Here is a 26,290-nt window from a genome sequence, read left to right as displayed (position 1 = left end):
GATAAAGTTGGAAATCAGAAAAACAACAGAAAAAAAAACAGTGAAACTACTAAATCTTGTTCTTTGATAAATTTAGTAAAATAAGCCCAAATCTCTCTTTGGACTTATCAAGACAAAAAAAGAAAACAAATTACCAATATTACCAAGGAAAGATGTAACATAACTAGAGATCTGAGCGATATTTAAAGCCAAGGATATATTACAAGCAACCCAATACTATGGTGTCTTAGGAAAGGTATCAATTCCACATAAACTCTTTGAGAAAACTAAAAAGAAAGTTAACATTACCCTGATACCAAAACCAAGCAAAAACAACCAAAGGGAAAACTGTAGGCAAATATATTCAATGAATACAGATATAAAAATTATTAATAAAATGTAAGCACATTGAATTCAACATTTTATAAAAAGACTAGTACTTTATGATCAAGTCAGGTTTATTTGAGAAATGCAAAATTGATTTAACATTAAAAAATCAGTCAATACAATATACTCGATTTAAAGGCTAAAAAAGAAAAATTATATGATACTATCAATATATGCAAAAAATTCAACAAAACCAAAATTCATTCCTGTGAAAAACTCTCCTCTGAGAAAACTAGGACCACAAAGTAACATTTTTAAGCAGATGAACCTTGAAACCTACAGCTAATATCACGGTTAATGCTAAAAGGGTGAATGCTTCTCCTGTAAGATCATGAACAAGGCAAAGATCGATGCTTGCACCACTTATATTAAACATTCGGTTCTTTATAAATCTATTTTCCCATTTAATATTAATTAAATAATACATTTTAAGCACCAGTGATGAAAAAATTGTATTAGCTAATCTAGAGGTCATTTTACAAGAGTAAAACTAGTGTAAACTATTATTATTTTTGAGGCAAGAGTCCTCAAAAACCAAAAAACTCAGATATGCTTAGGTATTTAATTGCAGGACTTAACACAAAGAGGGCTTATGAGAACAAAAGCAGGATGGAGCAAGTATAGCTGCTGTTATTTAATTCTCAATGTTTTTGCATCATCAGCAGGACGCTAATGGAAGGACGTATACTTCTGTTTCTCCCTTGTTACAGCCCATACTGCAAATACTCCCCCTGACTTAACAGCCAAAACAGGACAATTTATTCCATCCTCCTTAAATTCACTAAGGTTTCCCTAGCACCACTATCCGTCGAATTAGCTCCTTACACCAAAACCTGTTGTGATCCTTTCATTTTTAAACTTTTCTTCACATCTAATATTTTGTTCAGTAGTTAAGTACCATCTACAAGAAAAATTAATCCTGAATCCATTAGTTATTATCTTCAATATAATCCTAGTCCTAGATATTATTACCTCTTGCCTGAACTACTGCGGCAGCCTTCTCTCCGTTTTCACTGTGATGCATTCTCAATTTACAATAACCCTCCCTAGAAGCATGCTCGAGTGATTTTCTAAATTACAAGTTGGATAATATCATGCACCTACTTAAAACCCATCAATGCTCCCCATCTCCACCAGAATAAACGTTAAACTCCTTACCATGGGCTGCAAGGCTGTACAAGATTCAGAGTTGTTCCTGTTCCTTAGACTTCAGTCTTCATCTTTCTTTTCTTTTCTCTTCTCTTTTCCCATTGCTCATCCACACAGGCTTTCCTTCTGTCTTATTAACACATATGCTCTTGCCCATCTCATAGCTTTTGCATTTTGTGTCTCTTCTGCTTGGAAAGTTCTTCTCTACATCTTCACATGACTACACCCAGTCTTACCTAACCACTTCTTCTATGAGACCTTTCTTGATTACCCTAACTCAAGCACAGTCTCTCACTCCAGCTGTCACTTGCTATCACATTATCATCTATTTAATACTACTTAAAGGGCAAGGTTTTAATCTCTCTTGCCCAACAGCACCTACAACAGTGACTGGCAATTGGTAAACTCTCAATAAAATGTATTCAGTGAGTGACCAAGTAACAGTGACTCAGGAAAATGCAAGAACTCTATGAGGTATAAAATAAGCTATGTTCTCGGAAAACAACAGTAAACAACTGGCAGAAGTAAGAAAAATGAATTTCAAGTATCCAGTTTCTTTATTCTTAAATAAAAAGCAGAGTAAACTTATTGGTAATGACATAGTATATGAGGGTCTTGCTCTCTAAAAATGGCCTTCCTCCTTCCTGACTTGCAGATTGTAAGTCTGTTTTTAAAGTCATAATTCTCTGTGAGAAGATGAATTATATGCATGACTATGTTACCATTGTTCACTTTTGCATCTATCAACCTGAGGAGAAATGTCTTAGAGACAAAATAAACTGGTTTTAATCTCTTATTGATTGTTTCTTGTGTTTTTGACTCCATGGACAGTATTCTGCAATGGATTAACATGAATGAGGTCAGTATTGGCTTCTGGTTGTTGTTTTTCATTCAGGTTCAAGAGTAAGGGTCAGTGAGAATGTTCTGTAGGGAAATCAAATAAAGTAGATTTGTATCTTCCATCCTCCTCCTATTAACATATTTTAATGACTTAATATCTTATGGACACAGCCAGGTCATTCATTAAATGAAGCTGCTACTATATAACTTAAAAAAATTGGAAGCCAAAAACATCATTTATGTGAAATGTCTTTGTGCCCCGTTTACATAGATAACAAAGTACCTTGCAGGAAGGTGAGTTAGCCTCCTTCTCCTCTCCCCCACTTCAGAAACTGGTGAAGTGAGGTCATAAGTGAGTTAGCAAACAGCCAAAACTCCAATTAAGGACATCTACATGTATTCTCACATACAAGTCTGCAATATAACGGTAATTTATTATGAGAAAAACTAAATAATTGCATTGTGCTTCCTCTTATCAGAATAGTATTTCAAAGCGGTGAACAGCCTAGACCTGCATTTCCCAATATGCAAACATTAATAGGTATGACTAAAGTATGGAGTTCAAAGTCTAAAATAAACTGCTTTAACCTTACTACCACACTTGGTTTCTCAACTTCAGCAATATTGACTAAAATGTCACCTCTACAAAGAAGATCTCTCTGACCAACCTGTGTAAATTAGGCCCTCTTCCTTCACTCTCTATTCTCTTTACGCTGCTCTTTTTTCTTCCTCATTGCACTTATCACTACCTATCTTAAATCATGTATGGCCTTGGTTTTCTCTTACCTGTCTACCCCACCCTATTAGTCAGGGTTCTCTAAAGGAAAAAGATGTACATATGAGGGGAAGTTTATTAAAGAGTATTGATTCACATGATCACAAGGTGAAGTTCCACACTAGGCAGTTGGCAAGCTGAGGAGGAGGGAAGCCAGTCCAAGTTCCAAAACCTCAAAAGTAAGGAAGCTGACATAGCAACCTTCAGTCTGTGGCTGAAGACTCAAGGGTCCTGGCAAACCACTGGTCTAAGTCCGAGTCCAAAAGCTGAAGAACTTGGAGTCTAATGTTCGAGGGCAGGAAGCATCCATCATGGGAAAAAGATGAAGGCCAGAAGACTCAGCAAGTCAAGTCCTTCCACGCTTGTCTCTCTGCTTTATTCTAGCCATTCTGGCAGTTGAATAGATGATGCCCACCCAGATCGATGTGGGTCTGCCTCTCCCAGTCCACTGACTCAAATGTTAATCTCCTTTAGCAACACCCTTACAGACACACCCAGTATTGCATCCTTCAATCCAATCAAGTTGACACTCAGTATTAACCGTATGAATATTAACTACACCCACTAAAATGTAAGTTGCTTTTAGACAGTTACTGATTTATTTACACCTCTATCCTCAGTGCCAACAATAGTAGACCCTGAATGTCCATTGAATAGTAGACCCTGAATATATATTTGTTGAGCCAATAAATAATTTCATATGAGTGGAATTCAAGCCTCTGGGGCTATAGAGAACAAAAAAGAACATTTGATCTATTACATGTGAATATGATTTTATTGTAATAAAATAGGAGTGGCCTTAAAAGTTAAATGGCTCTATTCTCTAATTACTACTAGAAAGAATGATTCAAAATCAATTGCCTCAAAATCCAAATTGATATTTTTGGTAGGAGTCTTTGGACATAATGTTTAAAAGGTTATTAATGAAATAAACTAATTCAGTTACTTAGCAAAACATTTTGCATCAATTTGTTTTAGGAAGTTCCATGCAAAATTACATGTTTGAGTGGAAATATCATACGTGTGCTTTGCAGAAATTACTTTTCAATAAACAAGTTAGAGCCCCATATTATAGGAAAAGCTATAATATGGAAAGCAGCATAGATTCTGTGGTATAGACTCTTATCTGCCCATTTAATGGGACAGCTTCTTGTGAGATATTAGAATCTGACCATTACATTTCCCTTGACATGTTTCCACGTAGAGGTGGACTGACTTGCCATGTGTACATGTATCCAGTTCTGAGAACTGCCAGTCAAGCAAGTTCCATTTTCACATTTTTCCATTTTAAATAATCTTTACATCTGTTTATTAAACAAAGGAATCCTCTCCCTCAACTGAATCTTACTGTGGTATGCTAAAAATGGTAGAAAAACTCTTGCAGCATCTTAAAAGGGATAGGTGACAGGGAAAGAAACTGAATGACTTCAGTAATTATCACATCATTTTGTTGCTCTATTAGTTTCCAATTATTTGCATTTTACTAAAGTAAAAAAGGACCCACTTATAGATTACCTAAAGCAGGGGTTGTAGTCCTAATTTCAGACAAAACAGATGTAAAACCAAACCAATAAAGATCTAAAAGACAATGAAGGTCATTACATAATGGTAAAGGGTTCAATTAAATGACAGGACCTAATTATCCTAAATATATATGCACCCTACACAGGAGTACCCAGATTCATAAATCAAATTCTTAGATATCAACTAAGAGACATAGACTCCAGCACAATAATAGTGGCAGACTTTGACAATATTAAACAGATCATTGAGGCAGAAAATTAACAAAGATATTCAGGACCTGAACTCAATATTGGACCAAATAGATCTGATAGACCTCTACAGAACTCTCCACTCCAAAAAAACAGAAGATACATTCTTCTCATTGCCACGTGGCACATACTCTAAAACTAACCACATAATTGGACATAAAACAATCCTCAACAAATGCGAAAGAACTGAAATCATACCAAGCATACTTTCAGACCACAGTGAAATAAAAATAGAAGTCAAGACCAAGAGCATTGCTCAAAACCATGCAATTAAATAAAAATTAAACAACATGCTTCTAAATTATTTGGGAGTAAATAAAGGAATTAACATAAAAATCAAAAATTTCTTTGAAACTAATAAGAAAAAAGAATCTCTGGGACACTGCTAAGGCAGTGTTAAGAGGGAAATTCATAGCACTCAGTGCCCACTCAAAAAGTTAGAAAAAGCTCAAATTAACAACCTAATATCATAACTGAAAGAATTTGAGAAACAAGAAAAAATCAACCCCAAAGCTAGCAGAAGACAAGAAATAACCAAAATCAAAGCTGAACCAAAGGAAATTGAGACATAAAGAACCATTCAAAAGATTAATGAATCAGACAGATAGGCAAAGAGCCAGAGTAATAAAGAAGAAAAGAGAAAATCCAAATAAACATGGTTAGAAATGATGAAGGGAATGTTACCACTGACCCCACAAAAATAAAAATAACCATCAGAAACTACTCTGAACACCTCTATGCACACAAACTAGAAAACCTATGTTTTAGTCCATTTTCACACTGTTGATAAGGACATACCCAAAACAGGGCAATTTACAAAAGAAAGAGGCTTAATGGACTTACAGTTCCACATGGCTGGACAGGCTTCACAACTATGATGAAAGGCAAGGAGGAGCAAGTTACATCTTACATGGATGGTGGCAGGCAAGCGAAAGCTTGTACAGAGAAACTCCGCCTTATAAGGCCATCAGATCTCATGAGACTAATTCACTATCATGAAAACAGCATGGGAAAGACCTGCCCCTGTGATTTCATTGCCTCCCACCAGGTCCCTCCCACAACACATGGGAATTCAAGATGGGATGTGGGTAAGGACAGAGCCAAACTATATCATTTCATGCTTGGCCTCTCCCAAATCTCATGTCCTCACATTTCAAAACCAATCACACCTTCCCAACAATTCCCCCAAAGTCTTAACTCACTTCAGCATTAACTCAAAAGTCCACAGTCCAAAGTCTCATCCTAGACAAGACAAGTTCCTTCCACCTATGAGCCTGTAAAATCAAAAGCAGGTTCATTGCTTCCTAGATATAGTGGAGGTACAGGCACTGGGTAAATACAGCCATTCCAAATGGAAGAAATTGGCCAAAACAAAGGAGCTGTAGTCCCCATGCAAGTCCAAAATCCAGTAGGGCAGTCAAATCTTAAAGCTCCAAAATGATCTCCTTTAATTCCAGTCTAACATCTAGGTCATGCTGATGCAAGAGGTGGGTTCCCATGGTCTTGGGCAGCTACACCCTTGGGGCTTTGCATGGAACAGCTTTCCTCTGGACTGCTTTTACAGGCTGGCATTGAATGTCTACAGCTTTTCCAGGCTCATGGTGCAAGCTGTCAATGGATTTACCATTCTGAGGTCTGGAGGATGGTCGCCCTCTTCTCACAGCTCCACAAGGTGGTACCCCAGTATGGACTCTGTGTGGAATATCTGACCCCACGTTTACCTTCTGCTCTGCCCTAGCAGAGGCTCTCCATTTGAGCCCCACCCCTGCAGCAAACTTCTGACTAGACATCCAGGCAATTCCATACATCCTCTGAAATCCAGGCAGACGTTCCCAAACCCCAATTCTTGACTTCTGTGCACTGGCAGGCTCAGCGTCATGTGGAAGCTGCCAAGCCTTCAGGCTTTCACCCTCCTTAGCCACAGCCCAAGTTCTATGTTGGTTCCTTTCAGCCATGGCTGGAGCAGCTGGGATGCAGGGCACCAAGTCAAGAGGCTGCAGACAGCATGGAGACCCTGGACCCAGCCCAAAAAACCACCTTTTCCTCCTATGCCTCTGTGCCTGTGATGGGAGGGGTTGCCATGAAAATCTCTGACAATCCCTGGAGACATTTTCCCCATTATCTTGGTGATTAACATTTGGTTCCTTGTTTCTTATGCAAATTTCTGCATTCGGCTTGACTTTCTCCTCAGAAAATGGGATTTTCTTTCCTATTACATTGTCAGGCTGCACATTTTCCAAACTTTTATGCTCTCTTTCCCTTATAAAACTAAATACCTTTAACAGCACCCAAGTCACCTCTTGAATGCATTGCTGCTTAGAAATTTCTCCTGCCAGATACCCTAAATCATCTCTCTCAAGTTCAAAGTTCCACAGATCTCTAGGGCAACGGGAAAATGCTGCACTCCCTTTGCTAAAACATAACATGAATCACTTTTGCTCCAGTTCCCAACAAGTTCCTCATCTTCATCTGAGACTACCTCAGCCTGGATTTCATTGTCCACATCATTATCAGCATTTTGGTCAAAGCCATTCAGGAAGTCTCTAGGGAGTTCCAAACTTTCCCACATTTTCCTGTCTTCTTATGGGCCCTCTAAACTGTTTCAGCCTCTTCCTGTTACCCAGTTCCAAAGTCACTTCCACATTTTTGGGTATGTTTTCAGCAGCGCCCCACTCTCTTGGTACCAATTTACTGAAGTAGTCTATTTTCATGCTGCTGATAAAGACACACCCAAGCCTGGACAATTTACAAAAGAAACGGGTTTAATGGACTTACAGTTACACATGGCTGGGGAGGCCTCACAATCATGGTGGAAGGCAAGCAGGAGCAAGTTATATCTTACGTGGATGGCAGCAGGCAAAGAGAGAGCTTGTGCAGAGAAACTCCATCTTATAAGGCCATCAGATCTTGTGGGACTTAGTCACTGTCATGAGAACAGCACAGGAAAGACCTGCCCCCATGATTCAGTTACCTACCATTGGGTCCCTCCTACAACATGTGGGAACTCAAGATGAGATTTGGATGGGGACACAGCCAAACCATATCAATCCAGAAGAGATGGATAAATTCCTGGACATGTACACCCTCCCAAGATGGAACCAGGAAGAAATTGATTTCCTGAACAGACCAATAATGAGCTCTGAAATTGAATCAGTAATAAATAGCCTACCACAGGGAAAAAAAATCCCAGGACCTGATGGATTCATAGCTGAATTCTACCAATTATGTACAATGAGCAGCTGGTACTTTTCCTACAAAAAGCATTCCAAAAAAATAAGGAGTAGCAACTTTTTCCCAACTCATTCTATGAGGATAGCATCATCCTGATACCAAAACCTAGCAGAGACACAACAAAAAAGAACACTTCAGGTCAATATCCTTAATGTACTTTGATAAAAAATCCTCAACAAAATACTTGCAAACTGAATCCAGCAGCAAACCAAAAACTTAATCCACCATGATCAAGTAGGCTTCATCCTCAGGCTGCAAGATTGGTTCAAAATGCAATTCAACAAGTGTTATTCATCACATAAACAAAACTAAACACAAACACCACTGTATCTCAATCGATCCAGAAAAGACTTTTGATACATTTCAATACCCCTTCAAGTTAAAACCTCTCAATAAACTAGGTATTGAAGAAACATACCTCAAGTAATAAAAGTCATCTGTTTCAAACCCACAACCAACATCATACTGATTGGGCAAAAGCTGAAAGCATTCCCCTTGAAGACCTGTATAAGGTAAGATGTCCTCTCTCACCACTCCTATTCAACACAGTAGTAGAAATCCTAACCAGAGCAATCAGGCAATAGAAAGAAATAAAGGGCATCCAAATAGGAAGAGAGGAAGTCAACTATCTCTATTTGCAGACAATATGATTCTTTATCTCGAAAATCCCATAGTCTCTGCCCAAAAGCTCCTTGATCTGATAAACAACTTCAGCTAAGTTTCAGGATACAAAATCAATGTACAAAACTCACTAGCATTTTTATACATCAATAACAGCCCAGAAGAAAGCCAAATCAGAAAGGCAATCCCATTTATAATTGCCACAAAATGAACAAAATACTTAGAAATACAGCTAACCAGGGAGGTGAAAGATCTCTACAATGAGAATTACAAAACACTGCTCAAAGAAGTCAGAGATGACACAAGTGGAAAAACATTCCATGCTCATGGATAGGAAGAATCAATATCATTAAAATGGCCATACTGCTCAAAATAATTTACATATTCAGTACTATTCCTATGAAACTACCAATAACATTTTTCACAGGACAAGTAAAAAGCTAATTTAAAATTCATATGGAACCAAAAACGTGCCCAAATAGCCAAAGCAACTGTAAGCAAAAAGAATAAAGCTGGAGGCGTCATGTTACCCGACTAAAAACTATACTACTATACTATACTACCAATGACATTTTTCACAGAAGAAGAAAAAAGCTATTTTAAAATTCATATGGAACCATAAAAGTACCCGAATAGCCAAAGCAATTGTAAGCAAAAAGAGCAAAGCTGGAGACGTCATGTTACTTACTTAAAACTATACTACAGGGGCACAGTAACCAAAACGTCATAGAACTGGTATAAAACCAGACACACAGACAAATGGAATAGAATAGAGAGCCCAGAAATAAGGCCACATACCGACAATCACCTGATTTTTTTGACAAGCTGACAAAAATAATCAATGGGGAAAAGACGTTATGTTCAATAAATGGTGCTGGGATAACTGGCTAGCTATATGTAGAAGACTGAAGCTGGACCCCTTCTTTACTCCATATGTAAAAATCAACTCAATATGGATTAAAACTTAAATGTAAAACCCAAAACTATAAAAACTCTGGAAGAAAACCTAGGGAATACCATCTTGGACACAAGAAGGGGCAAAGATTTCATGACAAACACACCTATCACAACAAAAGCAAACATTGACAAGTGGGATCTCATTAAACTTACGAGATTCTGCACAGCAAAAGAAACTATAAATGGAGTAAATAAACAACCTACAGAATGGGAGAAAATATTTGCAAACTGTGCATCTGAGAAAGGTTTAATATCCAGCATCTATAAAGAACTCAAATAAATTTACAGGAGAAAAACAATCCCATTAAAATATGGGCAAAGGACATGAACAGACACTTCTCAAAAGAAGACATACATGCAGGCAACAAGCATATTAAAGAAGATCAATATCACTAATCATTAGGGAAATGCAAATCAAAACCATATTGAGATACCAGCTCACACCAGTCAGAATAGCCATTATTAAAAAGTCAAAAAGTAACAGATGCTACAAAAATTACAGAGAAAAGGGATGACTAACACACTGTTGGTTGGAATGTAAATTACTTCAACCATTGTGGAAAGCAGTATAGTGATTCCTTAAAGAGCTAAAAGCATTCAACCCAGCAATCCCATTATTGGGTATGTACCCAGAGAAATATAAATCATTCTACCACAAAGACATGCACAGGAATGTTCATTACTGTACTAATCACAATATCAAAGATGTAGAATCATCCTAAATGTCCATCAATGATAGATTTGATAAAGAAAATGTGGTACATACACACTATGATATACTATGCAGCCATAATAAAGAAGGAGATCATGTATTTTGCAAGAACATGGATGGAGCTAAAGGCTCTTATCCTTAGCAAAATAACACAGGAACGGAAAACCAAATACTGCATATACTCCCTTATAAGTGGAAGCTAAACAATGAAAACTTATGAACACAAAGAAGAAAACAACAGACACTGGGATCTACTTGAGGGTGGAGGGTGGGAGGAGCGAGAAGAGCAGAAAAGATAACTACTGATGCTTGGCTTAATAACTTGGTGATAAAAAAGAAAATCTGTACAACAAATCCCCATGACATGAGTTTACCTGTGTAACAAACCTTCACATGTACCCCAAAACCTAAAGTAAAAGTTAAAATGACAATAACAAAAAGAAATGATGGCAAAACCTTCCTTACTGTGTTGCAGGAAATGTATATCTAGATTCAAGAACTCCAAATTTCCCAAGTAAAATAAATCTAAAGAAGATCTCACCAAGATAGACAATAACCAATTTGTCAAAAGTCAAAGACAAATAGAAATTCAGGAGCAGTAAGATAAAAGCAATTAATCACATACGAGAGAGCTTTTGTAAGACTACAAATAAATTTCTCAGCAGACATCTTATAAGGATTGTGATTATCTTTTTGAGGTATTAAAAGTAAAACATAAGCCTGCCAACTAAGAATACTACACTCATCAAAACTTACCTTGGAAAATAGTGATGAGAAAAACTGTTTCTTATAAACATAAGCTAAGGGAGTCTACCACTAGATCTGCATTATAAGAAATGTGAAAGGGAGTCTTTCAAGTTGAAACAAAAAGACAGTAAACATAAAACAAAAACATAAACATAAAAACAAAACAAAAACATAAAAACAAAAGCACACAAAAATATAAAGCCCACGGACAAAGATATATATATATCTTTGTGTGTGTGTATACATATATATACACACACACACACACGTATACATACAAATAAAGAGAGATGTAATACTAAAAGAGTGGTGCATAATTCACTTTAAATTCTGGTATAAAAGTTAACAGAAAAAAGTATTAAATATTATAACTATATAAATTATTAATGAATACACAACATAAAAAGATGTAACTGTGACATCAGTAATACACAGTGTGGGTATAAAAGAGGTGAAAGTATAGAGGTTTCATATGCAATCGAAGTTAAGTTTTGATCAGATTAAAATATATTATAAGTTGTTTTATGTAAACTCCACATAACCATTTCATAAATGTCTATAGAAAATCACAAAAAATAAGAAAGATACCAAAGCATATCACTACAAAAAAAAAAAACCCCAATGAAATACAAGAAAAGACAGCAAGAGAGGAAAATAGAGATGGATTAAACTTTGCACCGAAGAAACATAGAGTGGCTGAGTGTGTTATTAAAGACAGCCAACTCTATTCTGTCTCAAAGAGACCCACTTTAGCTGTAAAGTCACACATAGGCTGAAAGTGAAATAATGGAAAAGAGATATTCTATGCAAATGATTACCAAAAGAAGGCAGTGGTGGCCATATTTATATCAGACAAAATAGACTTTAAGTAAAAAATGTGCACGAGGGACAAAAAAAGACACTACATAATAAGAACATAGTCAATTCTCCAGGATAATATGACAATTATAAATATATGTGCACGCAGCATCAGAGCACTTGAATATGTGAAACAAACATTGACCTAACTGGAGGAAAAAATAGAAATCCACACCATAATAGTAGGAGATTTCAATACCCCACTTTCAATAATATGTACAATATTAATATGGAAGATCAAGAAAGAAACAGGAGACTTGAACAACGCTATAGACAAAACGGACATAACAGACATACACAGAATATTCTACCCAGTAGCAACGGATGACACGTTCTTCTCAAGTACACAAAGAATATTCTGCAGAATAGGTTATACGTTAGATCACAACAAGTCTTACCAAATTGAAAAATATTTTATCCTTTTTCTGTTTTGAAACAGGATCTCATACTATTATACAGACTGGAGTACAGGGGCACTATCATGGCTCACTGCAACCTCGACCTACCATACTCAACTGATCCACCTGCTTCAGCCTCTGGAGTAGCTGGGACTACAGGTGTGCGCCACCATGGCCTGAGAATTTTTTATGTGTGTATTTCATGTAGAGACGGGGTATCTCCACGTTGCCCTGGATGTTCTCAAACTCCTGGGCTCAAACGATCCACCCGCCTCAGCCTCCCAAAGTGCTGCAGTTACAGGTGTGAGCCACCACACCCACCCAGAGGATTGAAACTATAACAAGTATCTTTTCCAAACATAATGGAATGCAACTAGAAATCAATAGCAGGTGGAAAATGTACAATTCACAAATATGTAGAAATTGTACACACTCTTAATAACAAAAGCGTCAAAGAAAAAATAAAAAAGGAAGTAAGAAAACATCTTGAGACAAATGGAAATGAAAACACATTATATCAAGCATATTCAATTCAGTAAAAGTAGTACCAAGGGAGAAGTTCACAATGATTAAATGCCTACATTTAGATAATAGGAAGATCTTAAAGAAGCAACCAAATTCTATACCTCAAAGAATTAGAGAAAGAAGAACAAACTAATTCCAAAGATAGCAGAGGAAAGAAAATGATAAATGTTAGAGCAGAAATAAAATAGAGACTAGAAAATAGAAAAAAATAAACTAAGAGTTTATAAATATTTGGTTAAACTTAGAAAAAAGAGAAACTATTCAAATAAATAAATAATCAGTAATGAAAGAGGAAACATTTCAAATGATGACCAGAGGAAAATATAAAAGAATTATAAGAGACTGCTAGAAAGTGAATCAGTAATCAAAAACCTCCCAAGAAACCTCCAGAACCAGATGGCTTCATTGGTGATTTCCACCAAACATTTAAAGAATAACTAACACCAAACTTTTCTAAACTTGTCCAAAAAATTGAAAAGGAAAGGACACTTTTGTACTCACTTAATGAGGCCAGCTTCATCTGATACCAAAGCCAGACAAAGACACTGCAAGAAAAGAAAACTGTAGGCCAGTATTCCTGATGAATACAACTTTAAAAATTTTCACAAAATATAGAAAACTGAATCTAACAGTACGTAAAAGGATAATACACCATGAACAGGTCGGATTTATTCTTGGGGGTCAAGGGTAGTTCAAGATACCAAAATCAGTTAATGTGATACACCACATTAGCAGAATAAAGGGTAAAAATCACATAATCATCTCCTTAGACACAAAAATAAAGTTTGACAAATTTCAGCACCTTTCCAATATAAAAACACTCAATGAACTAAGAGTAGAAGGAAAGTACCTCAACATAATAAAGATCCTTCAGTTACCATCATGTTCAATGTTTAAAAAAATTATAAGAGAAGAAATAAAATTATTGGTTTGTGGATGACATGATCTTTTATGTATAAAGTGCCTAAAAACTTAACGACAACAAAAAGCCTCTTAGAAATAACAAACAAATTCAATAGAGTTGCAGAATACAAAATAAATATATAAAAATAAATTGTGTTTTCATACACTAAAAATGAATAATTTAAGAAGGAAATAAGAAGAAAATCTCATTTACAATAGCATCCAAAAGAATAAAATGTTTAGAAATAAACTTCCTCAAAAGGCAAAAGATTTGTATGCTGAAAACTACAAAACATTGTTGAACAAAATTAAAGAAAATATATATTGGAAAGACAATACACACAGTGGAGGGACATCATATGTTTATTAATTTAAAGACATTATTGAGATGTCTATACTACCCAACGTGATCTACAAATTAAATAGAATTCCTATTAAAGTCTCAATGGCGTTTTTTACAAAAACAGAGAAAACAATCATAAAATTCATATGGAATCCCAGCAGACTCTGAATAGCAAAAACAATCTAGAAAAAGAGCAAAGTTAAAGGCTTTATAATTCCTGGTTTCAAAACACATTAAAAATCTACTGTAGTCAAACTGTATGATGGTGCCATAGAGACAGACATATCAATAGAATAGGATAGAGAGTCCAGAAATAAATTCATTTGTACACAGTCAACTGATCTTTGGCAAGGGTGCCAAGAATACACAATTGGAAAAGGATAGTCTCCAATAAATGGTGTTAGGAAAACTGGATATCCATACGCAAAAGAATGAAATTGGACCTTTATCTTATACTATACACAAAAATAAACTCAAGATGGATTAAAGACTTAAATGTAACACCAAAAATTGAAAAATTTCTAGAACACGGGGGAGAAGATCCTTAATATTGGTCTTATCAATGATTTCTTAGATATAATGCTTAAACATGTAGAAAATAAAAGCAAAAATAGAAACGTCTATGTCAAATTAAAAAGCATCTGCATAGCTGAATATCTGTATGAATACAAGTATGAACCTAGGCTACACATTTCATAGAGCAAATCAATACAGTGCAGGTGGGAACAAAACTATCTCTATTACCCAAATGGATTATTGAGATTGATTCTATTTTACTATAAGTGTTTGATGCATTCCATGTTTAGAGCAGTTCCAAAATATTTTTTGACAGGTGATCATCCATAAGTATCAACCTAGCCAATTAAAAAACCATTTGCTAAACTAAACTGTATAATCATCCAGAAGTTTTTTTGGACCATGGACTATAAGCTTAACTCTTCTGATCTAAGTTATGAATTTTATATGAGCATTTAAGTGCTTAATACCTCTCATGAGCTTCAGGTTCATATTCTCCAAAGATTTCTCAATATCATTTATTGTCTATAGATATCTTAAATTCTAAATTTTCTATATTAAATTCTATATACCAAATATTGTATTGTTTTATTTCTACTAATATTAATTGCTTCTCTCCAATTCCCATCTCTACACCCTTGCTGTTATTGCCAGAGTGGTCCTTCCTTAATTTTACCTGAATTATTCTAATAATCTTGCAACAAAATAATAGAAATCATTTCTGAGCCTTTTTCCTCTATTTCTTTACAACTGAAAGATATACATGCTGCCATGAATGCTAGTGGATCACTAAAACAATAATTCTCAATAAAGTAGCACTTTGATCTCCAGAAACATCCCCTATTATCGTAAAGGAACAAAAAAATTCAACATGCAATGGCTTAAATAAATGGCAGTTTATTTTTAATTAGTTTTTTAACAAGAATTCTGGAGTAGGGCTGCCGTAGACAACTAAAATATGTCAGCTGACTATAATTTTCTTGGATATTCTGGACACAAAGTGGCTGTACAATTCTAGGAATCACCTCTTTATTCAAGACAGAAAGAAGGATTAAGGAGAAGTACCAACAGAATGCCCCTTTAATCAGGAAAGTTCTCCCAGAACTTCTGGGCAGACTAATGCTTACATCTTATTAGCCTGAATAGCCACATACACAATCCTCCTTGCAAGAGAGACAAGTTAAGTATTATTTTTTCACCCACCACAGTGGAGAAAAAGAAAAAGAAAAGGTGATTGAGCTAGCCAATTCCTGGTGTCTGCCATGTCACCCCAGAAAACGGTTCCATCTATGCAGAGAATTACTGTATGAAGGTCCTCACTGTAATCCCTCTATTCTCCCTCTCTGCCACCAATGTCCCCTTTTCTTAAAAAAATGTGACCATGCACAACTTTGTCTAAAATATTTAGTGGATTCTTCCCTTCTACACTAACAGCAGCTTGGTCCACTATTGTGTTAATAGTACAATGATGTGAGATAATTGTATGAACAATTTTGTGAATAACTTACTAAATCAATTTGGGGAAAATAAAAGTTGTAATAATCCCATTTTCATTGCTTTTTTTATATTATTTCTTAATTTATATAAGAAAAAGACAGCATAGATGGAGTGCAAGGAATTACACTGTTCTTTGGCTCTGCTTGTGTAGTGTGTCTTGTATGTAGCTATCATCTGTCCTATGTGCTACAGAGAAACACATGTTGAAAACTGCTGACTTGCATGATAAGATCCAAAACTATTCTTGTGAACCAAAAGATTATTTGAGGTCTGAGCATTACAAATATTTTGAACAACACTGCTCCTGCAATTAATCACCAGGTTTTTAAATTATGCAATGCATCCTGGTCTTTATGGCTTTATTTTCTGTTTTTATACATTTTTCCCTCTCTGGCATGGCATTTTCAAAATCTTGTTTAGTCATTTTGAAGAATGCCTCTGAGACATTCTTAAACCTCAGGTCAAACATAATTTCTTTCACAAAGTTCTTGACCTCCCAGTCATAGGTAAATTCTTTTCTCCTTGTAGCTCCCAGGGTGTCTTATTCATACTGCTATAAAGGTTGTGATTGTTTTATTTCATGTCTCTCCTCTTTTCACTCTGAAACCTTGTGAAAGTCACAAGTTGTGCTCTATTAATCTTCATATTTTTAACCACTGATATTTTTGGCACATAATAATAGACATTCATTCATTTATTCATGCAGGAAACATTTATTAAGTCAAAATAGACAGACTTCATTGGGCAGGAACAACCTGCACAAGTACTCAGCCCTAGTAAGTAGTAGGCACAGCTAAATTATGCTTATGTTTATTTTTAAATTCCTATTTTATTTCTATTTAAAATGACCAGAATTTGAAATGGTCAGAATCAGAAGCAGCAAAAGTCCCTCTAAATATTAGCTGCCAAATGTAAATCAGAAAACAATATTCAGAGTGTAATCATTGAAAAGAAAGGCCTGTTTGTAACCAGTTTTTTTTCAAACACTTCCTCCCAAATTAAAGCTATGGTTTATATCTATCTTCTTATTTTAATATTGAAAGATTGGCTGTTTGAAGAAGGAATCTTTGAAATATGATTTTAAAAGAACACTTTGTTTTGAAACTAAGGTTTTCAGATGAGTGTATCATAATGATGACAATTGTCTTAAAAACATACAACGTACATTCCGAATTTGCCAAGAGAGCTCGAAAGCTGCAGAAGCTAGGCAATCTCAAGCTATCTTCACAAAATCAAATGAAATATAGCTAGTTATCGTTTGGCTGACATCCAAGACGTTAACTAGTAAAATGTATAAATATTGAGTTTGGGTGGAAAGTTTCAACACCTGAAGGAAATTCAGACATGACCAAGGGACTCAAGGAGAATCTTGTGGAAACTCTGAACTGCTCAAATTTTAACAGTCCTAACCTCACTGAACACACACACACACACAGAGACACACACAAACACATGCATGCATGCACACACACACACACACGCACACGCACACACACACACTCTTCTGCTTTCTAACCCATGTTCTCTTTGCTCCTGTGTTTTTTTGGTTTTTTTTTCATCTTATAGCCTTGTATGACCAGGTCATTTCTAGACCTCACAAAAGAAGAAGACAAGGTAATCTCTTTTTCCATTCCCACAACAAGGAGTAGTTACTACAGATCAGCATTATCCTCTGTTAAAATTCTAATGAGGCAGCAGTGATAATTAGCTCACTTGCCTCAATTTCCTACGGCAATGATGTGAAGTCAGTAGCTCAACTGAGAGAATACTTTGTACAGTTTTTCTGTTTATTGTTCATCAAAATATATGACGTTTGGTTGAGAGGTTCAAGTAACTGAGGAACCAGTTGGTTTCAATGACAAGCCACTATATTAATCACACTTAAAGTTGAATATATTCTGCAGTTTAACTCTTAGGAGGTCAGTTTGCAGGTCAGTTTATTTTGTGGCTGAATTTGTTTTGTATTTTATTTCTTGCCCTCAGCATCTGCTAAGTAGCTCTAAATCTTTAAGTGTCTTATGAAGTTTTCTAAAGTATTTTTTAGAGACTTAGAGTTTGCTTAGAAATTTAATTAAAATATTGTCTTCTGGATCAAAACATGGATGAATTTATATTTTATTAATAAACAAATGAAATGTGGAACTAGTTGTACCAGATTAATTATACAATATAACACTACTATGAATAGAATTCATTTAGAAGACTTTAAAAAATAGGGCACTATTATATGCTCATAATCCAGCATACTATATAATTTACAAGGCTGCTTCAGACTTTAGAACATATAAAACTACATTAAAGTCATAGTTCTCTGAAATATTTATTAAAAGCCATACACTCTAGTGCACAAGTTAATAAAAATAATTATGTGATATTTCTTATTAAAATGGTCAATAGATATGTGACATATTGTATTTGTTCACATAGCTATCCTGATTTCCATTTCCCAAACTATGCTGCTAAAATGTTTTGATTGGGCAGAAAAAGAGTTCTATCAGTAGAGAATATCCATCAGACAAATGTTGGTAAATGGAGAATAAGAAGCAGGGAAGAGATGGAATATAAGTAATTTTGAAATTTATCACACTTGTGATTTGTCCTTATATATGTATCACCTATCCAAGATATCCTGCAAGGCCTATCAACCTGCTTTGTCTCTTTATTAGCTTGTGAAGTAGTGCTCAAATAAAAAACCCATCACCTTTTATTTTCATTCAGCTTCTGGATGCTTTCCACCAACTTTCATTGCCTTGGGATTATACCTCCCAAAAAAGCATTAACACTTAAATTTTGCTTCATGCTTATTTTCTAGGAAATGCAAGCTAAAACAATTAGTACCAGAAATGGCATGACTTTTTTTTTTTTAAATAATGCTAGATGCTTTGGGGAAAAAGAAGAAGAAACAGAAAGCTATAAATTCTTATCTTAATACATAATCTGAAAAGCAAAGGGCTCCTCTAGCAGTGTTTTCTTACGGCTGTCATCTCACAGCCACAGAAAAGAATGTGTTGAAAATCAAGCCCAGAATCTGTTTTTGAGTGTAACTGAATTGCATATGAAACTAATTGCTTACCATAAGATATTCACATGTGATGCACCGTAACGGTTGAATCTAATATTAAATAAATGAACTGAGCAAAGTTTCGGGATGTAAGATCATTGTACAAAGTATTTTTTCTATACATTACCCATGAACAATACAAAAATTTAAATTAAGGAAACCATAACATTTATAATATTATCAAAAATAAAATTCTTAGGTATAAATAAACAAAAGAAGTATAAGACTTGTACACTGCAAGTACCAAATATCATTAAAATAAAGAAGTCCTAAATAAATAGAAAGGAATTCCATGTTCATGGATTAAAGACTTGTTAAGATGTAATTCTCCAAAACTTCATCCACATATTTAACAAAATCTTGTCGTCCCAAATGCATTTTTTGCATAAATTAACATACTGATGTAAAAATTTAAATATAAAAGAACTGAGAATGATCTAAACAATCTTGGAAAGTAACAAGTTTGAAAACATGTACTCGCCAATTCCAAAGCTTACTATAAAACTACTGTAATCAAGACTTTGTGGTACTTGCATAGGATAGATGTATAAATCAATGAAATAGAAATATAAGTATTGTAATAAATCCATACATTTATGATCAATTGAATTTTAACAAGAGTGTCAAGAAAATTTTATGAGGAAAGAAGAGATTTTTTTAACATATGGTGCTGCAAACATCTGCATATCTACATGGAAAAGAAGGAAGTTGTAATCCTTCCTCACATTATATATAAAAATGGACCCCAAATAAATGTAATAACTAAAAATAAGCATTAAAACTATGAAACTCTTAGAAGAAATCATCAGTATAATTATTCATGACATTTATTCTAGAAACACAATATTTAAACATAATACCAAAAGCACAAGAAATCAAAGAAAAAATAGATAAATTGGACTTCATAGAATTTAAAAACATTTTCACTTCAAAGTAGAGTATCAAGATAGTGAAAAGGTAACACATAAATGGGAAAAAATATTTGTAAATGACATATCTGATGAAGGTCTAATATCCAGAATATATGAAGAACCCTTAGCTAGAGCTCAACAGGAAGATCAAATAATTCTGTAAAAAAATATGGGCAAAAGATTTGAATAGAGTTTTTTCTAAAGAAGATGTACAAATGGACAATATATTCCACATCACTGGCCAACAGGAAAGTGAAATGCATTAGGAAAAGCCACAGTGAGATAACCACTTCACATACACTAGGAGGTTTCTAAGCAAAAGAGCAGACAATAAGAAGTGTTGACAAAGATTTGGAAAAATATGAGCCCTCATACTTTTGCTGGTCAGAATATAAAATAATGAGGCTACTTTGAAAAACAGTTTGGCAGCTCCTTAAAAAGTTAAGCATAAAGTTCCATATGATCCACAGATTATACTGCTATGTATATATCCAAGATAACTGAGACCACATGCCCACACACAAACTTGTTTGAAAGTTAATAGCAGCACTATTCATAAAAGCCAAAAAGTGTAAACAATCTAAATGTTCATCACAGCACTATTCAAAAGAGCCAAAAAGTGCAAACAATCTAAATGTTCATTATCTGATGAAGGAATAAATAAAAGGTAGCATATACATGCAATAAAACATTATTCAGCCAAAAGAGAAGGAAAGAAATAAAGCAGGGCTGGGTGCGGAGGCTCACGCCTGTAATCCCAGCACTTTGGGAGGCCAAGGAGGGAGGATCACAAGGTCAGGAGTTCAAGACCAGCCTGACCAATATGGTGAAACCCCGTCCCTACAAAAAAAAAAATACAAAAAAATTAGCTGGGTGTGGTGGCAGGTGCCTGTAATCCCAGTTACTCGGGAGGCTGAGGCAGAGAATTACTTGAACCCAGGAGACAGAGGTTGCGGTGAGCCAAGATCGTGCCACTGCACTCCAGCCTGGGCAAAGAGTGAGACTCTGTCTCAGAAAAAAAAAAAAAAAAAGAATAAAGAAAGTAGTGATTCATGCTACAATGTAGATAACCCTTTAAAATATTACGCTAAGTGAAAATGTCAGATACAAAAAGCTACATATTGCATCATATTTTTATATGAAATGTTTAGAAAAGGCAAGTGCACAGATACAGAAAGTAGATTATCTCTTCAAAGGTCTGGAAGGGAGAAGAGTGATTGCTAAAAGGTATGAGTTTTTTACTGGGCTGAGAATATTCTGAAACTTGATAGTTGTGACAACCATACCACCTTGCAAATATACAAAAAATACTGAATACTTCAAACAGGTGAATATTTTAGTAGGTAAATTACATCTAAAACACACACACACACACACACACAACACACATACTGTAGCCATTGGAGCTAGTATTAAAGAAGTCAGCAAGAACACTGCTATGAGAGTTTTGGGGAAAATGTACCTAACCAGCAGATTACTAAAGCTCTGGACCATTTTGAATTAACCTTACAAGGAGGAAGCAAATAATGCCAAGTTGGAGGGAAATTTATAGATTAAAATCACTCACTTCTCTTTGCTAAACTAACTGAGTCATTCTTAAATGAAGAAGGAGTTAATCCGCTTCAGCTAATCTATAAAACTGTATTTGGCATTGATACATGTAAATATTTAATAAAACAAAATATCCATGTATTAAATACTGAGTGACAAGAGATGAATACAACTTAGCTCTATTTTTCAATGACCGTATAGCCTAGAAGTTAAGGTAAGTATTATTTAAGGCATGAATATTCTATGCCTTTGCAAACTTACTTGTGTGTTTGTCACCATACTCCAACTTAGAGCAAAAGCCATAAAGAGTCAACAAGTAATTAAAATTGCAGCAGGTATGAACTAAGTGTTGAGTTTCAGTAACAGAATCTATTCAGCCTCTAAGAATGAAAGAGAAACAGGCTATCAAAGGCATCTGGTAATAACCAATATTCAGATGCTTAATGATGGCTTAGCTGAAAATGTGGAGAACAGGATAGTGGAGGAAAGATATGCCACGAATTCTGAGGATCTAAAGCAGAATTCCAGTTTTTAGGAGTGCCTAAGAGCAAACATGTACAAAATGATCCCCAAAATAAGGAAGTAAGGCCAAGAAGTAAGGCAATGACTCAGAGATGAGAAGTCAAGAGGGTTACACAGCTACTTGAGTCTGCATGCAAGGTCAAATAAGGCTAGTATTAATCTAATTCTTCTAAGTTACCAGTGTTCAGCTGCATAAGGAATCACATCTCATTCACTCCTTGTCACTCCTACACCAAGTGGAAAGCTTGGCATATAGCGGGCACTCAATAAATATTTATTTAATAAATGAAAGAATGAATGTAATGACCCCAGCTGTGATAGAGGGACACAGGAGCAAAAAGCTAAGTCAACCATGATACTTGACTATCTTTGTGCAGCCAGCCTTTTAATGACATTAATAGCTTTCACGAGGTCAATAAACATAGTGTGGGAAATTATTCTTTAATTTCTGCAATTTACTACCAAGAATCAAGTCATTCAATTACCCTTCAATGTGGCCTCAGGCTTCTCTGTAATTCTAGAAGTATAGTTAACAAAGAGCATCCAAAGCTAATGCAAGTAATCTGGCCTGGATTCCTTCTTCAATGCAGCATTCTAAATACGGCTTACCTACATGCATAGGCTATCAAAATATCAAAAGACTGGCATTGAAAAGTATTTGATCTGCAAAGGCGAAATTCATAGTATTTTGTTATGTCAAATTACTTACATTTCAAAATTATAGCAATTGTGAGTTTCCATATATTTACTTGGGTGTTTATTAAAGTTGTTCTATCATATTGACGATGTCATCTATATTCTAAAATCATAAGACCCACATATGCTTCCTTAGTTGTGGAAGCTATCCAAAGAAGATGAGATGACCTGTGTTGTTTTGGACTGCAGTTTGCAGTTCATCTAGGTTTTATTATCACAAGCTAAGCTACTTAGTATGTAGGGTCTTGGACATAGTTAAAAGGCATTACCTGATTATTGGTAACGCACTCTTTGATATTTTGACCAAACTTCTTTGGTAAATTGGTTATACTGATGTAACAAAATCCATTGCAGTTATGACTACTGAGGAAATGATATATTGGTGCCCACTTGCTGTGTAATACCTGTAATAAATAGGAGATAATAAAGTTTAGTTATTATCATTTTCAGTTAGAATTTATTCCTCTAATAAGCTATTTAAAGACCAAGAAATTGAATAATTTTTTTGATATTTTAAAATTGTTCCTACATTGAAAGTCAACACATATTCATGTATTCATTTAACAAATTTGTGTTAAGTGTCCACTAAGTGGCAGTCACTTAGTGGCATATATAGGAATGGAAAAACAGCATATTATTGAAAATGGTATATTTTCAACAATGTTTAAGATCTGTTAAACATCATAGATGTTAAGAACATGTTGAAAAGATTTGGAAGAAAGACTACGTAAGAAAAACTCAGATTTTATCATATATTTTATAGCAGCAATATTTTATAAGGCATGTAGATAATCAACATTTTAAAAAGATTTTCTTTATTAATGTCTTATTTCCTGACTAACCAACAGTGCCAGATACTTCTATACCTTTTTCCCCATTTCCCAGTACTCTCCTAGGTTTGTTCCTCCTTATATTAAAACCTGGATGATAGCTTTTGAGAGGTTTTCCCATATCCCTACTCAAAAGTAAGTACCATAAATATTAAAATAACTATTTATGACATGTCATTTTAGTTGAGGTATAGTCATAGTATCATCTCTTGCCAGGGCTTTAATCAAGTTTTCTCTCTGCATTATCTGTCCATTAACAAATTCAGAATTCTTAGAAAAGAAATCACTCCAATAACTCAAAGACAGTTTATGAGTAGGTGTATTTTATGTAATATATGTATAGTGCTATCAATATAGTACAAACAAATAAAAGTATTGAAAAAACGTAGTTTACCACTTAATGGAAGCTTTCAGTGAATCCTTTTGTAAAGATAAAAATCGCTGACATTTAGTCATATGTGTAAATATAGATTTTCTTTTATTAGGTTTGCTTTATTATGATTTGTTCTCTCAACTCACAAGTTCCCCAAACTTTTGAATCTGCATTTATTGTTATTTTTATATAACAAAGCAGCAAAATACATGTGTAAGAGCACTGAATATAAGAGTCAGAATTGTATATTTCTGTGAACTTGAGTGTGTCTTTTATTTCTCTGGACCTAGTCCAAAGGAATTATATTAGATGCATGCTCAATTCCTTCCAATTCTAAAATGTGATGATATGTTGTGATGCAACAGCTACTTCCGTTATGTTAGAAGCTTTTTATCAGTACCTACAGTACAAAAATAGAATTGACTAAAAGTAATCATCTGGTGCTTTTCTTCTCGATGTGATGTAAGCTATTCTTAGAACACATTCTAGTCTCTGTCATATGCATAATTCTAAATAGAGTTTTCTCACTGTTCAGATATTCAAAGAGCTTCAGTAATTTGTGGACTATGGAATTCTACCTGGGCCACAAGGTAGTGACCGATATTCTGATCTGCTCTTTTGAGGACTTTACAATGAACTTAATTAAGCTTATTTTCTCTTATATCATTAAAACGGATTGTAAGACCAAAGTTTAACTTGAAAGGTGACTATATGCTCTTTTAAATAGAAAGCAATATTTTATTTTAATTGTTGAAACATTTGTCATGTTTCTATTCCTATTGATTTTTTACATCATTACCATTGAATAATGTTTCCAAAAATTATAAGTTTAAACATAAAACTTGAAGTTCATAGCTACAACGAAGATGCCATAGCACTGATCTTGATATAGAATTACAGCCATTGACAATTGTAAGGGCATTTACATGAGAGAGTTTATAAATAATTCTTAGCAGATCAATTATGTTAGAAGCTATTGCAACAAACAAACAAATAAACAACTCGACAAGGCTCAGGACAATTACCTGATTCTTACCAATGGGAGGTACAATCGTATCAGAGAACATGGTGCGCCCCTGCCTCCATTTGCAACTGAAATTGCACACTTTTCTTCCTCTCCATGTTTCTTCCCATTTAGGAGAAATAAAACCACAGAGCTTGTTGTACCTCACTGCCCTTGTTTAGTGCCTTCTTGCCTCTTTAAAATGTAAACCTCCTAATCCAGAAAAGGGATTGTCTTTTCTAGCATCCCAAGTTTAGCTCAATAGCTGGCACATTGCAGGCACTCAGCCAATGTCTGTGAATGTCTTTAATCCATAAATGGGAAAACTGAGGCCCAGAGATAAGTCAAGTGGCTTGTCTGAAGCCACTCAGCTTATTTGCTGGCAGAACTGTGAGTCCTCACTCTTGTAAGTCTAATAATCTTTCCACAGAACCACACCACATAAGGCAATGCAGTTAGCTTATGTACATTCCGGTTATTTCAATTATGCTTTTGTCCTCTATCTGCTTGATAACAATATTCTGAACAGACTTGCTCCTTGAACTCCTGAAAGCCAAAACTTGCGCTCATCCATGAATATACCACCTTTGCCCCTACTCTATGCTCTGCTTGTTTTGCGCATTTTGGAATCTTGCCTGTGCTTTCAGAGCTAAGAAATCTCCCCATTGTAATTGCCTGAGTGTCTGCCTGATGGTCATTAGCCACATAATCCCAAAGCAGCCAGAAAGCAAAATTTCACTTATCACGTATTTTATCTTTATTGATACACAGTGTGATTATACCTCTGAAGAGTTAATGCTCCAGAAATATTAGGTATGTTCATATGAGATCCATGAGCCATTTCATGATGATAAAAAAAGTACCACTTTATGGAATTCGAACCAGTCCATTAACTTTGCATTGCATAAAACTATCAGGTTAGGATTTTTAATTGAATGGGCTTGAACTTTCTTAGTGGCTATTTCTTCCTTTCTATATTAAAATCTCACCCTTATTGCCACTGAGTATATAAACAAGCATATACATATACAAACACTCCACTTAATTAAAACCAGAAAGCTCATTCACTTAATTAGTTAGTGTGAATAAAGCACCCTTTGGAAAAGTTGCTACTAACTTTTGCCACTTTAGAA

At 35.0% G+C, this 26,290-nt stretch overlaps 1 long non-coding RNA gene across 2 annotated transcripts in view; it reads right to left on the bottom strand.

The window, feature by feature from the left end:
• LOC134739597 (uncharacterized) overlaps positions 1 to 25,352 on the bottom strand; it is an 87,648-nt gene extending 62,296 nt beyond the window's left edge. For both annotated transcript variants that reach the window (XR_010126420.1, XR_010126421.1), the window contains exons 1-2: positions 25,180 to 25,352; positions 23,221 to 23,355 (exon numbers count right to left, since the gene is read on the bottom strand). This is a non-coding gene — a long non-coding RNA (uncharacterized LOC134739597). The remainder of the gene's footprint in view (positions 1 to 23,220; positions 23,356 to 25,179) is intronic.
• Positions 25,353 to 26,290: the final 938 nt, after the last annotated feature.

Source organism: Pongo pygmaeus, chromosome 4, assembly GCF_028885625.2.
Source record: "Pongo pygmaeus isolate AG05252 chromosome 4, NHGRI_mPonPyg2-v2.0_pri, whole genome shotgun sequence".
Classification (NCBI taxonomy): Eukaryota; Metazoa; Chordata; class Mammalia; order Primates; family Hominidae; genus Pongo; species Pongo pygmaeus.
Note: the sequence above shows the minus strand (reverse complement) of the source record. Positions and strands in the feature narration are given on the sequence as shown.